At 38.4% G+C, this 19039-nt stretch overlaps 1 protein-coding gene across 10 annotated transcripts in view; it reads right to left on the bottom strand.

Moving 5' to 3' along the window:
- The window catches only part of DNM3 (dynamin 3), a 573673-nt gene that overhangs the window by 379577 nt on the left and 175057 nt on the right, over positions 1-19039 (bottom strand). The gene's annotated exons all lie outside the window — the stretch shown is intronic.

Here is a 19039-nt window from a genome sequence, read left to right as displayed (position 1 = left end):
GTTCAATTCACTTTGCTAATATTTTGTTGAGTATTTTTTCATCTATATTCGTGAGAGATACTTCACTGTAGTTCTCTTTTTTTGTGAAGTGCTGTCTATCTGGTTTTGGTATCAGAGTGGTACTGGCATCATAGAATGAATTTGGAAGGCTTCCTTCCTCTTGTATTTTTTCATAGTTTGAGAAGGAATAGGTATTAATCTTTTTGAATTTTCTTTTTTTTTTAAGTTTATTATTTTGAGAGAGAGAGCATGCAAGCAGGGGAGGGGCATACATAGAGGGAGAGAGAGAGAATCCCAAGCAGGCACTGCACCATCAAGCATGGAACCTGATGTGGGGCTTGAACTCATGAACCACGAGGTCATAACCTGAGCTGAAACCAAGTGTTGAACGCTAAACCAAATGAGCCACCCAGGTCCCAGGTATTAACTCTTCCTTAAATGTTTAGTAGAGGGGTGCCTGGGTGGCTCAGTTGGTTGGCATCCAACTCTTGTTTTTGGCTCAGGTCATGATCCCAGGGTTGTGTGATTAAGCCCCATGTTGGGTTCTCAGCTAAGCATGGAGCGTGCTTAAGATTCTCTTTCTCTCTCCCTCTGCCCCTGCTTGTGCTCTCTCTCTAAAATAAAAGAAAGAAAGAAAGAAAGAAAGAAAGAAAGAAAGAAAGAAAGAAAGAAAGAAAGAAAGAAAGGAAGAAAGAAAGCAACAAAGAAAGAAAAAGAAAAAGAGAAGGAGTGTTTGGTGGATTGGTAGCTGTCTGGTCCTGGACTTTTGTTTTGGGGAGTTTTTTGATTACTGATTCAATTTCATTGCAGTAATCAGTCTGTTCAAATTTTCTATTTCTTTCTGATTTAGTTTGGTAGGCTACAGGTTTCTAGGAATTTATCCATTTCTTCTAAGTTGTCTAATTTGTTGGCATATAAGTTTCCTAATATTCTGTTACAGTTCTTTGTAATTTCTCCTCTTTCATTAGTGATTTTGTTTATATGGGTCCTTTCTTTTTTGATGAGTCTTCCTAAAGATTCATCAATATTGTTGGTCTTTTCAAAGAAACATCTCCTGGTTTCATTGATCACTTCAACTGTTTTTTAGTTTCTATTTTGTTTATTTCTTTTTTTTAATATGAAATTTATTGTCAAATTGGTTTCCATACAACACCCAGTGCTCATCCCAAAAGGTGCCCTCCTCAATACCCATCACCCACCCTCCCCTCCATCCCACCCCCCCATTAACCCTCAGTTTTTTCTCAGTTTTTAAGAGTCTCTTATGCTTTGGCTCCCTCCCTCTCTAACTTCTTTTATTCTCCTTCCCCTCCCCCCATGATCTTCTGTTATGTTTCTCAGGATCCACATAAGAGTGAAAACATATGGTATCTGTCATTCTCTGTATGGCTTATTTCACTTAGCATCACACTCTCCAGTTCCATCCACGTTGCTACAAAGGGTCATATTTCATTCTTTCTCATTGCCACGTAGTACTCCATTGTGTATATAAACCACATCTTCTTCATCCATTCATCAGCTGATGGACATTTAGGCTCTTTCCATAATTTGGCTATTGTTGAGAGTGCTGCTATAAACATTGGGGTACAAGGGCCCCTATGCATCAGCACTCCTGTATCCCTTGGGTAGATTCCTAGCAGTGCTATTGCTGGGTCATAGGGTAGATCTATTTTTAATTTTTTGAGAAACCTCAACACTGTTTTCCAGAGTGGCTGCACCAGTTTGCATTCCCACCAACGGTGCAAGAGGGTTCCCATTTCTCCACATCCTCGCCAGCATCTGTCATTTCCTGAGTTGTTCATTTTAGCCGCTCTGACTGGCATGAAGTGGTATCTGAGTGTGGTTTTGATTTGTATTTCCCTGATGAGGAGTGACGTTGAGCATCTTTTCATGTGTCTGTTAGCCATCTGGATATCTTCTTTGGAAAATGTCTATTCATGTCTTCTGCCCATTTCTTCACTGGATTGTTTGCTTTTCGGGTGTGGAGTTTGGTGAGTTCTTTATAGATTTTGGACACTAACCCTTTATCCGATATGTCATTTGCAAATATCTTTCTCATTCCATCAGTTGCCTTTTAGTTTTGTTGATTGTTTCCTTTGCAGTGCAGAAGCTTTTCATCTTGACGAGATCCCAACAGTTCATTTTTGCTTTTAATTCCCTTGCCTTTGGGGATGTGTCAAGTAAGAAATGGCTGCGGCTGAGGTCAGAGAGGTTTTTTCCTGCTTTCTCCTGTAGGGTTTTGAGGGTTTCCTGTCTCACATTTAGGTCTTTCATCCATTTTGAGTTTATTTTTGTGACTGGTGTAAGAAAGTGGTCTAGTTTCATTCTTCTGCATGTTGATGTCCAGTTCTCCCAGCACCACTTGCTAAAGAGACTGTCTTTTCTCCATTGGACACTCTTTCCTGCTTTGTCAAAGATTAGTAGGCCATACATATGTGGGTCCAATTCTGGAGTCTCTATTCTATTCCATTGGTCTATGGGTCTGTTTTTGTGTCAATGCCATGCTGTCTTGATGATTACAGCTTTGTAGTAGAGGCTAAAGTCTGGGATTGTGATGCCTCCCACTTTGGTTTTCTTCTTCAATATTACTTTGCCTATTCAGGGTCTTTTGCGGTTCCATACACATTTTAGGATTGTTTGTTCTAGCTTTGAGAAGAATGCCGGTGCAATTTTGATTGGGATTGCACTGAATGTGTAGATTGCTTTGGGTAGTATTGACATTTTAACAATATTTATTCTTCCAATCGATGAGCACGGAATGTTTTTCCATTTCTTTATATCTTCTTCAATTTCCTTCATAAGCTTTCTATAGTTTTCAGCATACAGATCTTTTACATCTTTGGTTAGATTTATTCCTAGGTATTTTATGATTCTTGGTGCAGTTGTGAATGGGATAAGTTTCTTGATTTGTCTTTCTGTTGCTTCATGATTGGTGTACAAAAATGCAACTGATTTCTGTACATTGATTTTGTATCCTGCAACTTTGCTGAATTCATGTATCGGTTCTAGTAGACTTTTGGTGGAGTCTGTCGGGTTTTCCATGTATAATATCATGTCATCTGCAAAATGTGAAAGCTTGACTTCATCTTTGCCAATTTTGATGCCTTTGATTTCCTTCTGTTGTCTGATTGCTGATGCTAGAACTTCCAACACTACGTTAAACAACAGCGGTGAGAGTGGACATCCCTGTCACGTTCCTGATCTGAGGGGGAAAGCTCTCAGTTTTTCCCCATTGAAGTTGATATTAGCTGTGGGCTTTTCATGTATGGCTTTTATGATGTTTAAGTATGTTCCTTCTATCCCGACTTTCTTGAGGGTTTTTATTAAGAAAGGATGCTGAATTTTGTCAAATGCTTTTTCTGCATCCATTCACAGGATCATATGATTCTTATTCTTTATTTTATTAATGTGATGTATCACATTGATTGATTTGCAAATATTGAACCAGGCCTGCAGCCGAGGAATGAATCCCACTTGATCATGGTGAATAATTCTGTTTATATGCTGTTGAATTTGATTTGCTAGTATCTTGTTGAGAATTTTTGCATCCATGTTCATCAGGGATATTGGCCTGTAATTCTCCTTCTTTGTGGGGGTCTCTGTCTGGTTTGAGGATCTAGGTAATGCTGGCTTCATAGAATGAGTCTGGAAGTTTTCCTTCCCTTTCTATTTTTTGGAACAGCTTGAGAAGGATACGTGTTTGCTCTGCTTTAAATGTCTGGTAGAATTCCCCTGGGAAGCCATCTGGCCCAGGACTCTTATTTGTTGGGAGATTTTTGATAACTGATTCAATTTCTTCACTGGTTATGGGTGTGTTCAAATTTTCTATTTCTTCCCATTTGAGTTTCAGTAGTGTGTGGGTATCTAGGAATTTGTCCACTTCTTACAGGTTGTCCAGTTTGTTGGCATATAATTTTTCACAGTATTCCCTGGTAATTGCTTGTATTTCTGAGGGATTGGTTGTAATAATTCCATTTCATTCGTTATTTTATTTATTTGGTTCCTCTGTCTTTTCTTTTTGAGAAGCCTGGCTAAAGGTTCATCAATTTTGTTTATTTTTTCAAAAAACCATCTCTTGGTTTCATTGATCTGCTCTACAGTTTTTTTAGATTCTATGTTGTTTATTTATGCTCTGATCTTTATTATTTCTCTCCTTCTGCTGGGTTTGGGGTGTCTTTGCTGTTCTGCTTCTAGTTCCTTTAGGTGTGCTGTTAGATTTTGTATTTGGGATTTTTCTTGTTTTTGAGATAGGCCTGGATTGCAATGTACTTTCTTCTTAGGACTGCCTTTGCTGCATCCCAAAGCATTTGGATTGTTGTATTTTCATTTTCATTTGTTTCCATATATTTTTAAATTTCTTCTCTAATTGCCTGGTTGACCCATTCATTCTTTAGTAGGATATTCTTTAACCTCCATGCATTTGGAGGTTTTCCAAACTTTTTCCTGTGGTTGATTTCAAGTTTCATAGCATTGTGGTCTGAAAGTATGCATGGTATGATCTCAATTCTTGTATACTTATGAAGGGCTGTTTTGTGACCCAGTATGTGATCTATCTTGGAGAACGTTCCATGTGCACTCGAGAGAAAGTATATTCTGTTGCTTTGGGATGCAGAGTTCTAAATATATCTGTCAAGTCCATCTGATCCAATGTATCATTCAGGTCCCTTGTTTCTTTACTGATCCCTGTGTCTGGATGATCTATCAATTGTTGTAAGTGGAATATTACAGTCCCCTGCAATTACCACATTCTTATCCATAAGGTTGCTTATGTTCGTGATTATTTGTTTTATATATTTGAGGGCTCCCGTATTTGGCGCATAGACATTTATAATTGTTAGTTCTTCTTGATGGATAGACCCTGTAATTATTATATAATGCCCTTCTTCATCTCTTTTTACAGCCTTTAATCTAAAGCCTAGTTTGTCCAATATAAGTATGGCTATTCCAGCCTCCTTTTGACTTCCAGTTGCATAACAGATAGTTCTCCATCCCCTCACTTTCAATCTGAAGGTGTCCTCAGGTCTAAAATGAGTCTCTTGTAGACAGCAAATAGATGGGTCTTGTTTTTTTTATCCATTCTGATACCTTATGTCTTTTGGTTGGAGCATTTAGTCCATTTACATTCAGTGTTATTATTGAAAGATATGGGTTTAGAGTCATTGTGATGTCTGTAGGTTTCATGCTTGTAGTGATGTCTCTGGTCCTTTGTTGTCCTTGCAACATTTCACTCACAGAATCCCCCTTCGGATCTCTTGTAGGGCTGGTTTAGTTATGATGAATTCCTTCAGTTTTTGTTTGTTTGGGAAGACCTTTATCTCTCCTTCTATTCTGAATGACAGACTTGCTGGATAAAGGATTCTTAGCTGCATATTTTTTTCTGTTCATCACATTGAAGATTTCCTGCCATTCCTTTCTGGCCTGCCAAGTTTCAGTGGATAGGTCTTCTACTACCCATAAGTGTGTGCCCTTGTAGGTTATGGCCCATTTGTCCCTAGCTCCTTTCAGAATTCTCTTTATCTTTGTATTTTGCCAGCTTAAGTATTATATGTCATGCAGATCGATTCAAGTTATGTCTGAAGGGAGTTCTCTGTGTCTCCTGGATTTCAATGCCTTTTTCCTTCCCCAGATCAGGGAAGTTCTCAGCTATGATTTGTTCAAGTACACCTTCAGCCCCTTTCTCTCGCTCTTACTCTTCTGGAATTCCTATTATACGGATATTGTTCTGTTTGATTGCATCACTTAGTTCTCTAATTCTCCCCTCATACTCCTGGATTTTTTTTTATCTTTTTCTCAACGTCCTCTTTTTCCATAATTTTATCTTCTAATTCACCTATTCTCTCCACTGCCTCTTTAATCTGTGCTATGGTCGCCTCCATTTTATTTTGCACCTCATTTATAGCATTTTTTAGCTCTTCATGACTATTTCTTAGTCCCTTGATCTCTGTAACAATAGATTCTCTGTTGTCCTCTATGCTTTTTTCAAGCCCAGTGATTAATTTTATGACTACTATTCTAAATTCTTGTTCCGTTATATCACTTAAATCATTTTTGATCAATTCGTTATCTGTTGCTACTTCCTGGAGTTCTTTTGAGGAGAGTTCTTCTATTTCATCATTTTGGGTAGTCCCTGCAGTGGCTCCCAACTGCAGGGCACTTCCCCTGTGCTGTCCGGAGTAACTTGTGTTGGTGGGTGGGGCCACAGTTAGACCCAATGTCTGCCCCCAGCCCACAACTGGGGCCACAGTCAAGACTGGTGTGTACCTCATCTTCCCCTCTCCCAGCAGCAGGACTCACTGTGGAGTGGTGTGGTCCCTGTCTGGGCTACTTGCACACTGCCAGGCTTGTGGTGCTGCTTTGATGGGATCTGGCCAAGGGCGTATTAGATGGGGTGGATCCACAAGGTGCACAGGGGCTGGAGGAGCAAGCTTAGCTCACTTTGCTGTTGGCAGTCCCCTGCGGGAGGGGCCCTGGTGGTCCCCACCAGGAGGGAGGGAGACCCATCGGAGGGATGGATCCACAGAAGCACAGCGTTGGGTGTTTGCACGGTGCAAGTAAGTTTGGTGACAGGCATTGGTTCCCTTTGGGATTTCGGCTGGGGCATGGGAGAGGGATATGGTGCTAGCCAGCGCCTTTGTTTCCCACCAAGCCGAGCTCTGTCTTCCAGGACTCAGCAACTCTCCCTCCTGGTGCCCTCTCGCTCTCCCCGCTCTCCAAGAGAACAGCTGTTGACTTTTAACATTCCAGATGTTTCCCACTGGCTATCAGAACTCACGCAGTCTGGCCCCTCTGCTTTTGCAAGCCAGACTCGGGGATCTGCCTTGCAGGGGGGGCTGCCCCTCCACCACCCCAGCTCTCTCCCGCCAGTCCGTGGAGCGTGCACCGCCTCTCAGCCCTTCCTACTCTCTTCTGTGGGCCTCTCGTCTACACTTGGCTCCAGACAGTCCGTTCTGCTAGTCTTCTGGCAGCTTTTTGGATTATTTAGGCAGATGTGGGTGGAATCTAAGCGATCAGCAGGAGGAGGTGAGCCCAGCGTCCTCCTACACTGCCATCTTCCAGTTGAGAATTCTGTTTATTTCTACTCTAATCTTTATTATTTCCTTCCTTTTGCTGGGTTTGGGTTTTATTTGTTCTTCTTTTTCTAGCTCTTTTAGGTGGTGTAAAGTTAGGTCATTTATTTGAGATTTTTCTTGCTTCTTGTTATATGCATTTAGTGCTATAAAATTCCCACTTAGAGCTACTTTTGCTGCATCTCATAGATCTTGGACTATTGTGTTTTCATTTTCATTTGTTTCCATGTAATTTTTTATTTCTTCTTTGATTTCTTTGTTGACCCATTCATTGTTTAGTAGCATGTTATTTAATCTCCATATATTGCTGCTTTTTTGAGACTTTTCCTTGTGGTTGATTTCCAGTTTTTTAGCATTGTGGTCAGAAAAGGTGCATGGTATGACTTCAATGTTTTTGAATTTGTCGAGATTTGTTCTGTGGCCTAATATGTGAAATTAGGATTATGAAGATTTTTCTGTGTGCACTCAAAACAAATGCATATTCTGATGTTCTAGGATGGAATGTTCTGAATATGTCTCTCAAATCAATCTGGTCCAGTGTGTCATTCAAAACCACTGTTTCCTTATTGATTGTCTGTTGGGCTGATCTCTCCATCTCCATCAATGTACATGGGGTGTTAAAGTCTCCTCCTACTACTGTATTAGTATTGATTATTTCCTTTATGTTTGTTATTCACTGTTTCATGTAATTAGGTTCTCTCATTTTGGATACATAAATATTTTTAATTATTATATCCTCTTGTTGGTTTGTCCCTTTTATTACTGTATATTGTCCTTCTTTGTCTCTTGTTACAGTCTTTGTTTTAAAGTCTATTTTGTATGATGCAAGTATTGCTACCCCCGCTTTCTTTTGACATTCATTTGCATAGTAATTTTTTCTCTGTCCCCTCACTTTCAATCTGCAGGTATATTTCAGCCTGAAATGAGTCTCTTGTAGGCAGCATATAAATGGGTCATATTTTTTCATTCACTCTGTCACCCTATGTCTTTTGATTAGAGCATTTAGTCTAGTTGCATTCAAAATAATTATTGATAGATATGTATTTATTGTCACTTTGTCATTTTGGGCTTGTTTCTATAGATTTTCTCTGATCCTTTCTTCTCTGGGTTTGTTGGCTTTCTTTAGTGATATACTTGGATTCCTTTCTTTTTTGCACATCTGTTACTAGTTTTTGATTTGTGATTACCATTCGGCTTGTATATAACATCTTCTGCATATATCAGTCTACATTAAGTTGATGGTTGCTTAAGTTAAACTCATTTCTTTACTCCTCTCCCCCAACTCCCACCACCACATTTTAGGTATATGGTGTCATGTTTTGCCTACTTTTATGTTATGAGTCCCTTGACTGATTTTTATATAAATATTTATTTTTACTGCTTTTGTGTTTTTTACTTTTCATACTCTCACTTACGGTCTTCCCTTTCCACTCATAGAGTCCCCTTTAATATTCTTGTAGGGCTAGTATAGTGGCCATGAACTCCTTTAGTTTTTGTCTTGGAAACTTTTTATCACTTCTTCTATTCTGAATGATAGTCTTGCTGGATAGAATATTCTTGGCTGAAGATTTTTCCCTTTTAGCACTTTGAATATATTATGCCACTCCCTTCTGTCCTACAAAGTTTCTGCTGAAAAATCCACTGATAGCCTTCTGGGGTTTCCTTAAATGTAACTGTCTTCCTTTTCTCTTGCTGCTTTCAAAATTTGCTCTTTATCGCTGCTTTTTGCCATTGTAATGACTATGTATCTTTGTGTGGACCTCCTTGGGTTGAATTTTTGGGAGGATCCTTGTGCCTCCTATATCTAGTATCTGTTTCTTTCCCCTGATTAAGGACATTTTCAGCTATTGTTTCTTCAAATAAATTTTATGCTCCCTTTCCTCTCTCCTTCTGAGATCCCTATATGCAAACGTTACTATGCTTGATGAAGTCACTGAGCTCCCTCAGACTATTTATTCTCACTTTGCATAACTTTTTTTACCTCTCCTTTGTTCAGCTTGGTTACTTACTATTATCTGTCTTCCAGGTCGATAATTAGTTGTTATGCTTCATCTAGCCTATTGATTCTTTCAGGTGTATTTTTAATTTCATTTATTACGTTCTTGATCTTTGACTGGTTCTTTTTTTATCTGTGTATTAAGGGTCTCATTGATGTCCTCGACTTTTTTCTCAAGTCCAGTGAGTATCTTTATGATCATTACTTTAATTTTCTATCAGCTTGGGGCACCTGGATGGCTCAATCAATTAAGCAGTTAAGCATCTGACTCTTGATTTCAGTTCAGGTCATGATCTCAAAGTGCTTGTGGTCAAGCCCCATGTTGGGTTCTGTGCTAACAGCATGGAGCCTGCTTAGGATTCTCTCTCTCCCTCTCCTTCTGTTCCTCCCCTGCTTGATTACTCTCTTGCTCTCTCACTCTCTCTCTCAAAAAAAAATTCTCTATTAGGTATATTATTTATATCCATTTCACTTTGGTCTCTTGCTGTAATTTCGTTCTGTTCTTTCATTTGGGAGATATTTCTCTGTCTTTTCATTTTGTCTGACTTTCTGAGTCTATTTCTCTGTGTTAGGAAAGTCAGCTACTTCTCTTGCTCTTAAGGATAATAGCCTTATGAAGAAGAGGTCCTATAGTGCCCTGAAGTGTAGTGTTTCTTGTTCCCTAGAGCCTGGCACTTCAAGAAGTGTCTCCTATGAGTATTGCATATGCTCCGCTGTTGAGTCTTAGTTCCTTTTTCTTTCAGCATAGTTGTCTTCAGAGGCTCTCTCTGCCTATTGTGAGCAGTGTTTGGTTCCCAGCAGGGGTGGGGCACATTTTTTTTACAAGGTGTATTGTGGTATGCCTACTAAACAAGACCTGCCCCCACTGTCAGAATTGAAGTCCTGCAAAACACATGGGTAGAAAGATGTGGGGTTTATGGGGGAGAGGGCCTGCAGTGCTGGGACTGAGGCCAGCATGACTGGTAAGGGTGGATCCAGTGAAGTACAGTAGGGCAGGCCTTGGTACAAGCAAATTAGGTAAGGAGTGATGAGGCTGTGCTTGTTCCTACAGGTGGCCGTTGTTTATGCTGGACAGGGACGGGAAATGGCACCTTCCAGCTCCTTTGTTCCTGGAGGGGTCTCCCTGTGATCCATGTCTCTCTGGGCCATGCTCTGAAATGAACAAATCAGTCTCCCTCCCATCTTCCCCCAGCATTTTTCACACTGCTGGTTCTACACTGTATCTTCACAGGTTGTTTGTCATGCTCTCTCTTTAAGGGCAAGGACTCTGCTTCCTAATACCCTCCAGGCTCTCCCAGAGCTGAGCCTGCCAATTTTTTTAAATTCCAGGGTTTAAGTCCTGCTGGTTGCAAGAACTCGTGAAATTTGGCCTGTCTTCCTTTCAAAGGCAAATATTATAGGGATTCATCCTCCCCATTTGTGGGCTCCCCAGTGTGAAAGTCTGTTTTCCATCCTCCTCCATGCCACCAGCTTGCTCCCCACTGTGGATGGCCACAGTCTGTTTGTTTCCAGACTGTGTCATCATCCTTCTTACCTTCTTCTATGTGGCCTCTTCTCTACTTTTAGTTGTGGAGTTAGTTTTGTCAATCTTTAGATTGTTTTCTGGGTTGCTTAGGTTGATGCAAGTGTTATCTAGTTGTATCTGTGGGATGAGGTAAGCTTAGGGTCCTCCTACTCCATCTCCCCAGCCCATGACTACTACCTATCCTTCAAAATATCCTACAGGCCTGTCCTGCAGATCCTTAATCAGCCTCCCACATGCGTAAGTTTGGAGCCCTTTCTCTGTGCCTTCAAGGCTCTCTGTATACACTGAAATTATAGTTCTTATATGAAACTAAGGATCTGCTTCTTTGTCTCTCTCACCCAGCAGGTCATGATCTCTTTATGAACAAGGACGACGTCTACTCTACACCTTCCAAGCAATTCATATAGGTGCCAAACACAGAGTGGAAACTCAGCCAATGTTTATTTATTAAATGAATAAATGAGAGTAAAAATAAGCATATTTATTTCTCTTAGGTTCAGACAAGAATTAAAATACAAATTTCAAAAAAGAAATATAACATTCTACCATGTTATCTAGGTTTGTTGTCAACATGATAATTTCCCTATAAGAGCACTGCCATTTCTTTCATTTATATATGCAACTAAATTTAAGTAGTGTGTTGTTTCATCTAATGGAGAAATGGGAAAACACCAAGCCACAAACCACATTAGCAGTTGCCAGAAAAGTAATCTAGAACACAGTGTACACTGAAACAACAGCAATGAAAAACAAAATCCATGAAAAGCTTAGTGTAAACATATATATGGTAAAATTAAAAACAGACTTAGGAAATTACATGTCCTTCAGTTAATGCATTTTTGTTGTTGTTGTTTTGGGTTTTGGTGGGATTGGGGGGAGTTTGAAGTAAATGTTGTTTCTGTTTGGCAAAGATTATGGAATCTTTTATTTCTGAAAGCAATCAGTGATGAATAGGAATAGTTTCATCTTTTTCTCCTATAAGTTTCCATTAACATTATTGGATTGTTACTTCCAACAATTCTGAGTAACAGTTTTCATTTTTAAAGCCATCACGTAATATTATTACATGTGATACTAGGTAAAATATTAAGTTAAAAATAGAAAACATAAAAATTACTATTGCCATAATAGCATAGACTGTCTTGCTCACCAATGTGTATGCCCAGAGTTTAGAAAAACACTTGAAAGTTTTAGTATTTATGGAAGGAAGGGAAAAGAGAAAGAGAAGGCAAAGAGAGAAAGAAAACAAGGAGGGAATGGGGAAGGAATTATTCCAAAGATAAGAAAATTTAGAAATAGAGTACTGCAAAATAGACTAAGGCACGAAGAAACAAAAGAAAAAGAATCCATATATTTTTTGTCTATTTAAATCCATTTCCTTCTTCCTTGGCATACAGCTTAACTGTATTTCCAAATCCCCCTTTAAATTGAGTTACTACAATCTCCCTTACAATCTGCCTGTGACTGAGTTCTAAGCAGTGGAATATGAGCGGAAGTGATATGTGCCACTTCTAGACTTGGTCTGTATAATTCCTCACATGTACGCCTGCCTGCTCTATCACCTTCCACTCGATAGATCTAACCATAGTAAGCACCTAAAGGTAACAAATGCAAACCAGCAAAAACCTTGTCCCGAAGGATAACAAATGCAAGTATCCGGGTATCTGAATTATCTCATAAACAAGAAACACCACACTACCCTGAAAATCTGCCCAGGATGGACCTTTCTACTGTTTGCACCATTACATGTTTCATTGTACTTATTTCTGTATATTAGAAAAAATAGTGGTACTTTGCAGAAGAGAGTTGCTGTAATGAAAACTTAACTTACCAAGATTAGGTAGCAAGGAAACAAATATAGCAAGTCCAAAAGATGAAGACTCATGTCATGCAATAGCTGTATGTTTTGTAAGGCTGCTTCATGTGATACCTTGTGAGGCAGACTAAGTGCCTACTGAGAGGAGAAGCTATTAGAAAGAGCCAAAGTGTTAACTCATATTGATTGTTCCTTGTTGCTTAAAGCAAGGAATTTAAGAAAGAGATGAGTTCACGTAAGAAATTTATCATTTTGCAAGCAGAAGCAGCATGGATTAGAGAGAAGGTAGAGCTTTGGGTCTTTTAATGTTTGAAAAAGCCAACTGTTCTTGTAACTTGAACAATACAATAGACTGAAAAGGCTCAGGAAAAAACGTCACTAATAATTTTCAGTTAAGCTAAGGAGCTCAATGATTTTTGTTTCTTGCTATAAAAGAGGTAACAAGTTCAGACATGACTTTATCCCAGTAAACTACTAGAAAACTGATAAAATATATGCAACAATTGTTTTCAGACAGGAAACAATGGGTTGCACAGAACTGTGATACCTGAGAGTAGAGACACAAATAACATAACCATAAAATTAATCAACTTCTGCTTGGAGAAAATTTCTGGACTGTAGTTCAAGGAGGAAAACTCCAAAGAGAGCCCAGCAGTCATGCATAGTTGAGGAGACACAGACTGGATTTCAAGAAGACCAAGACAGCTAGAATATACATAACAGTGTGCCAGATAAAAGGGGGCTATGAATAGAAAGAGCTCTAAAAATGGGCTTAGGGGTCTCCTTGAGTCTTTGAATGCATGCATGCCTAAGGTAAAATTCCACCTGGCTGAGCAAAAAACAACTTTCAGGGAGCTCTAAACCAAACAATTCCAAGAGTTCACACAGGACTGAGAGTCATTACAGTCCCACCAGCTAGAGTGGAGAGATCTGCTGGATTTGAGGCACCAAAAGGGTCAAACCTCTGCACAGGTTACTCCAGACTCACTTTTTTAAAAAACCTAAAAATGAGCTTCAAAAAAATCTAACTGTCTGCAAGTAATGTAACCTATTCACTTAAACAAAGTCCAACACATTTTAAAGAATAAAACTCAGCACTCAATGAAGTAAAATTCAAAATATCCAAATTCAAACAAAAATCACTAGAAACACAAAGAAGAAGGAAAATGTAACCACAATCAGGAGGGAAGAAAAATCCTCCAACAGTATCTCATTTTGAAACAGTGGAATTCACAGGCTATGCTAAAAAAAAAAGCTGTTATAAATATGCACAAAATGCTGAAGGATATAAAATAAAATGTGAAGATAATGAGTAAATAAAAAGAAGACATCTATGTGAAGATGTCTATAAGACTTCTATAGAACAAGCCATTCAACAACAGTAGAATGCACATCCTTTCTAAATACACATTGGTCATTCATCCGAATGGAATGTATGTGCTACAAACAAGCAAATCTCCACAAATTTAAAAGGAATAAAATCAGGGGTGCCTGGGTGGCTCAGGCAGTTAAGCATCAAACTCTTGATATTGGCTCAAGTGGTGAGATTGAGCCCCACATTGGGTTCCACGCTAAGTGTGGAGCCTCCTGGGGATTCTCTCCCTCCTCTCTCTCTCTCTCTCTCTCTCTCTCTGCCCCTCCCTTGCTCATGTGTTCTCTTTCTGTCTCTCAAAATAAATAATAAACATTTAAAAAATGATAAAATAAAAGCAATAAAATCATATCAGAAAGTTAATTTCCAAAAAATTAGGAAATTAAACAACATATTTCTAAAGTACCATGGGTCAAAAATTAACTCCCAGGGAAATTTAAACATATTTTAAACTGAATAAAATAAAAGCACAACGTGTCAAAATTTGTAGTACGCAACTAATTAAATAGAGGGAAACCTGTAACTTTAAAATATTACTATTACCAAATAGAAAAGGTTTAAAACCAATAATCTAAGTTTCAACCTCAAGAAACTAGAAAGAAAATAGCAAATTAAATCCAAAGTAAGAAGAAATAAGAAAATAATAAAAAGTAAAGGTAAATTTGATAGAATACAAACAATAAATATAATCAATTAAGCTAAATGCTGGATTATTTGAAAAGGTCAATAAAATTGTCTACTTTCACTCTTTGACTCAACTTTCTACTGGAAGTCCTAGCCAGTGAAACAAAGACAAATTGATTCAATTGCACAAAGGTTATAAAGAAAACAGTAAAACTATTCACATACAGAAAGACTGTTAATGTAGAATATTTTTGAAAATCTATAAGGCAGGGAGAATGGGTGGTTCAGTCAGTTGCGCATCCAACTCCCGATTTCAGTTCAGGTCACAATTTCATGGTTGTCAGATCAAGCCCCACATAGGGCTCTGCACCAAGCACAGAGCCTGGCTGGGATTCTTTCTCCCTGTTTCTCTGCCCCTTCCCAGCTCACACTCTATCTCTCTCAAAAACTATAAAAGGCTACCAGAAGTAATAAGTGTATTAGCTTAAATCACATTTCTGCCATAATGGAAATGTTCTTTATGTAGGCTTTCCAATACAGAAGCCATTAGTCACATGTGGTAATTTAGCACTGGAAATGAGGTGTGACTGAGAAACTAATTTATTTTCTTTTGTTTTAATTAATTTTAACTGTAATTTTAATAGCCACATGTTGCTAATGGCTAGCATATTAGACAGCAATGCTATACATTTAATGTAACACCAAATAAAATCTTCTTAAGTTTTTTGTAGAAATTGACAAGCTGATTTAAAAATTTTAACGAAAAGATAAGGTACCTATTATAACCAAAGCAGTGATGAAAAATTTTGCACTATCTGATTTCAAGGCTTATTATAAAGTTACACTAATTAAGATAATGTGATATTGGTATAGGAATAGACATATAAATAAATGGAACAGAAAAGAGTCCAGAATTAATGGATTACACACACACACACACACACACACACACACACAACTGGTTTTGGACAAAGATGCCAATTTAACTCAATGGAGAAAGTATAGCCTGTTCAAAATAAATGGTGCAGAAACTACTGTATATCCATATGGAAAATAATGAACTCTGACCCACCCTTACTTCACACCATCCACAAGAAAAGATTCACAGACCTAAATTTGTTTTTTCAGACCCATATTTAAAGCTAAAACTATAAAACTTCTAAAATAAAACATAGGAATAAAAATCTCTGCCAACCTCAGTAAGATGAAGATTTCATAGAAAGGATGTTTTATCCACAAGATAAAAACATGTAGATCATGTTTTAAAAATTAATAAATTGTACATCATTGAAAACTTGTTCTTTGAAAAAAATAAAAATAAAAAATCTCTAAGAAACAAATAAATAAAACTTATTCTTTAAAAGATATGGTGAGGGGCGCCTGGGTGGCTCGGTCGGTTGAGCGTCCGACTTCGGCTCAGGTCATGATCTCACGGTCCGTGAGTTCGAGCCCCGCGTCGGGCTCTGTGCTGACAGCTCAGAGCCTGGAGCCAGTTTCTGATTCTGTGTCTCCCTCTCTCTCTGCCCCTCCCCTGTTCATGCTCTGTCTCTCTCTGTCTCAAAAATAAATAAACGTTAAAAAAAAAAAATATTTAAAAAGATATGGTGAAATAATAATTTACAAGCAAGCTATAAACAAAGAAATGGTTATAGTACATGGTAAAAGATCTGGGTCAAAATATATTTTTTTAAATCTCATAACAATACTAAGAACACAGATCATTTAAAATAGGCAAAAGATTTGAACGACACTTCACAAAGGAAAATCTATGAATGGCCTATAAGGACATGTAAAGATGCTCAGCATCATGAGTCATCAGAGAAATGCAAATCAATACCATGACACAGACATTACAGTGATTGCAATTAAAATAAAACTAAAAATACCAAGTGTTGGTGAGTAGGTGGAGCAACTGAAACTTTCATATGTTGCTGCTACGAAGAAAAGTTGTACATCACTTTGGAGAAGAGGTTAGGGGTTTCTTGAAAATACTAAACATACACTTACCCAGCAATTCCACTCTTCTGTATTTTCCCAAGTGAAATGAAAACATATGAATAGAGAAAACTTATATATAAATATTTGTAGCAGCTTTATTTGTAATCACCTATTAGGATATAAACTAAAATTCCATCACAGGTGAATGGATCAACTAAATGTGACATGTCCATATAATGAAACAGTATTCAACAATTTAGAAGAATGAACTATTGAAAAATGCAGCAGCATGGATGAATATCGAGAAACATGCTAAGCAAAAGAAGTCAGGCACCAAGAGTATTTTCCATATGATTCCATTGTATATGAAACTCTGGAAAAGACAAATCTAATTTATAGTGACAAAAAGCAGATCGGTAGTTTCCCGCAGCAAGGAGTGGGGGACCAGGCTGAGATGATGAAAAGGAATATAAGAAAACCTTTATAGGTGATGGAAATATTCTTTATCTTGGTTGTGGTGGTAGTTATGTGAGTGTATATATTTGTCAAAACTCATCAAACTTTACACTTAAAATGCACACCTCCCCTTCCAAGCCTATAGTCTCAGGTAGCCTCAAGGTAACCCCAGTAAGTTGAAAGAGAAAGAAAGGGGTTGGGGGAAGGGTACTGGTGGCAAGGAAACAAAGAAATAGTATATATTCAGGATTTATGTCTAGGAAGAAGTTTTGTACACAGAATTATTTGTACATGGAATTAACTAGAAACAGACAGTGAAGCTGACTGAATGTTTAAAGAAATTATGTTCCCAAAGAAACAAAAAGCTTGGCCTAAAAGAGATTTTGATAGTATTCGTCTTTAAAGCAATATTTATGGCCCCAAGTTTTTACAAGTAGACAGCAGGATGTAAAAGCTGTGCACTTCCTGAGTAGGTCAAAATCCCTCATTTCCACTTCAGATTTGTCAGATTTGTCATAGAGGTTAACAAACAAAGAACAAACTCCCAGAAGGAGGAGTCCTGGGAGAACAATGGACTACGTACCAGGGCATTCCTCCAAGAAAGCACACTTAGGATTTAATCAAGAAACTTCTTTCACTGCCAGGGTAGGACCTGAAAGTCTTCACAGTGTCTGCCCAGCAGGATTTTGTCATTACATGGTCCTGGGACTATTATGTATTTTCTACTCTTGCCTTTCTCATACGGTTTTTACTGTAGACAACAACTAATCAGGCTCTGCACACAGCCCTTAGTAATCTATCTGGCATCCTGAACAGATAACTCAAACTGCTGACTGCTGACCACAAAATGATCTGGCCCAGAACACCATCCAGGGACTCTGTTGGCAACAGCATGGACACTCTTTTAACTGGAATCTTAGCTGGTTAACTTGGGACTAGTTGAAAGCACCAGATCACTCTTTTTTAATGTCACCCTTCACACTCAAACCAAATCTGAGCTCCTCTGAACAAGAATTTCTCCCACAGCAAAAGTTTCCATTAAGTCCTTCTGCTCTGCTGGGATCTACTAAACAGGGAACATGATTTGCATTATATAGACAGCTAGAGGCACCATTACCAAAAACTGTGGTTTACACACATGCACACAGTTACATAGGTAATACAACTGTTTTTTGAAAGGGTGGTGCATCATAATGGGTTATAAAGATAACAACACGTGAATGCAAGGAACCTTTGACAAGTGATAATGTTGACAACCATAAGAAAAGACAGGCAAGGGGCGCCTGGGTGGCGCAGTCGGTTAAGCGTCCGACTTCAGCCAGGTCACGATCTCACGGTCCGTGAGTTCGAGCCCCGCGTCAGGCTCTGGGCTGATGGCTCGGAGCCTGGAGCCTGTTTCCGATTCTGTGTCTCCCTCTCTCTCTGCCCCTCCCCCGTTCATGCTCTGTCTCTCTCTGTCCCAAAAATAAATAAAAAACGTTGAAAAAAAAAATTTAAAAAAAAAAAAAAAAAAAGAAAAGACAGGCAAGAAGGAAGTGGACAGCAAGGGTTAACTTTGTTGAGTGAAATTTAAATTTAGCATCTATACACTTCCTGAAAATACTACAACTATCTATGGATTTTTAAAGGTCTTTTATAACAGAAATTCCTGCAGTAAAAAAATGACTTTGCAAGCCTGAAACTCAACAGCCACAATCCCACTTTTTAATCAATGAAAGAAATTAATTTTATGTAATACTTCTATAGAGCTTAATATGTGACAGGTACTTTTCTAAGTACTTTACAGACATTTATTTATTAAAATTCGTAACAATCTGCTAAGGAAGGTATTATTATTATCCCCATTTCATAGATATGGAAACTCAGACGTGGATAGATTAAGAAATTTGCCCAAGATGACACAGCTATTAACTTGTAGAGCCAGGATTCAAATCCAAGCAGCTTGGCTCCAGAGTTTCTGCTATTATCCACTAGGTTGCACTGTTTTAAAATATAATTGCATATGTCTTATGCTTTTATTAATAATTTCTTTTTAAGGCAAAGTTTCTTAAGAACATTTCTTGGTTATTTCAGCAGAACAGCATGTACCTTCATTCCAACATGCTTCCCGCTTCTTCCCCTTGCTGCCTTTCTGCCAATCCTTTCCACTGTGCCATCTGGAACCATCTTTGTCATCAAATTACTCCAACACACTTATGCTCTGATCTAAACAACAGCTCTCACCTCTTTGCCTTCATTTAAACCCAGA

This window comes from Panthera onca, chromosome F1, assembly GCF_046562875.1.
Source record: "Panthera onca isolate mPanOnc1 chromosome F1, mPanOnc1 haplotype 2, whole genome shotgun sequence".
Classification (NCBI taxonomy): domain Eukaryota; kingdom Metazoa; phylum Chordata; class Mammalia; order Carnivora; family Felidae; genus Panthera; species Panthera onca.
The sequence above is the reverse complement of the archived record's forward strand: the minus strand, read 5'-3'. Positions and strand labels throughout refer to the sequence as shown.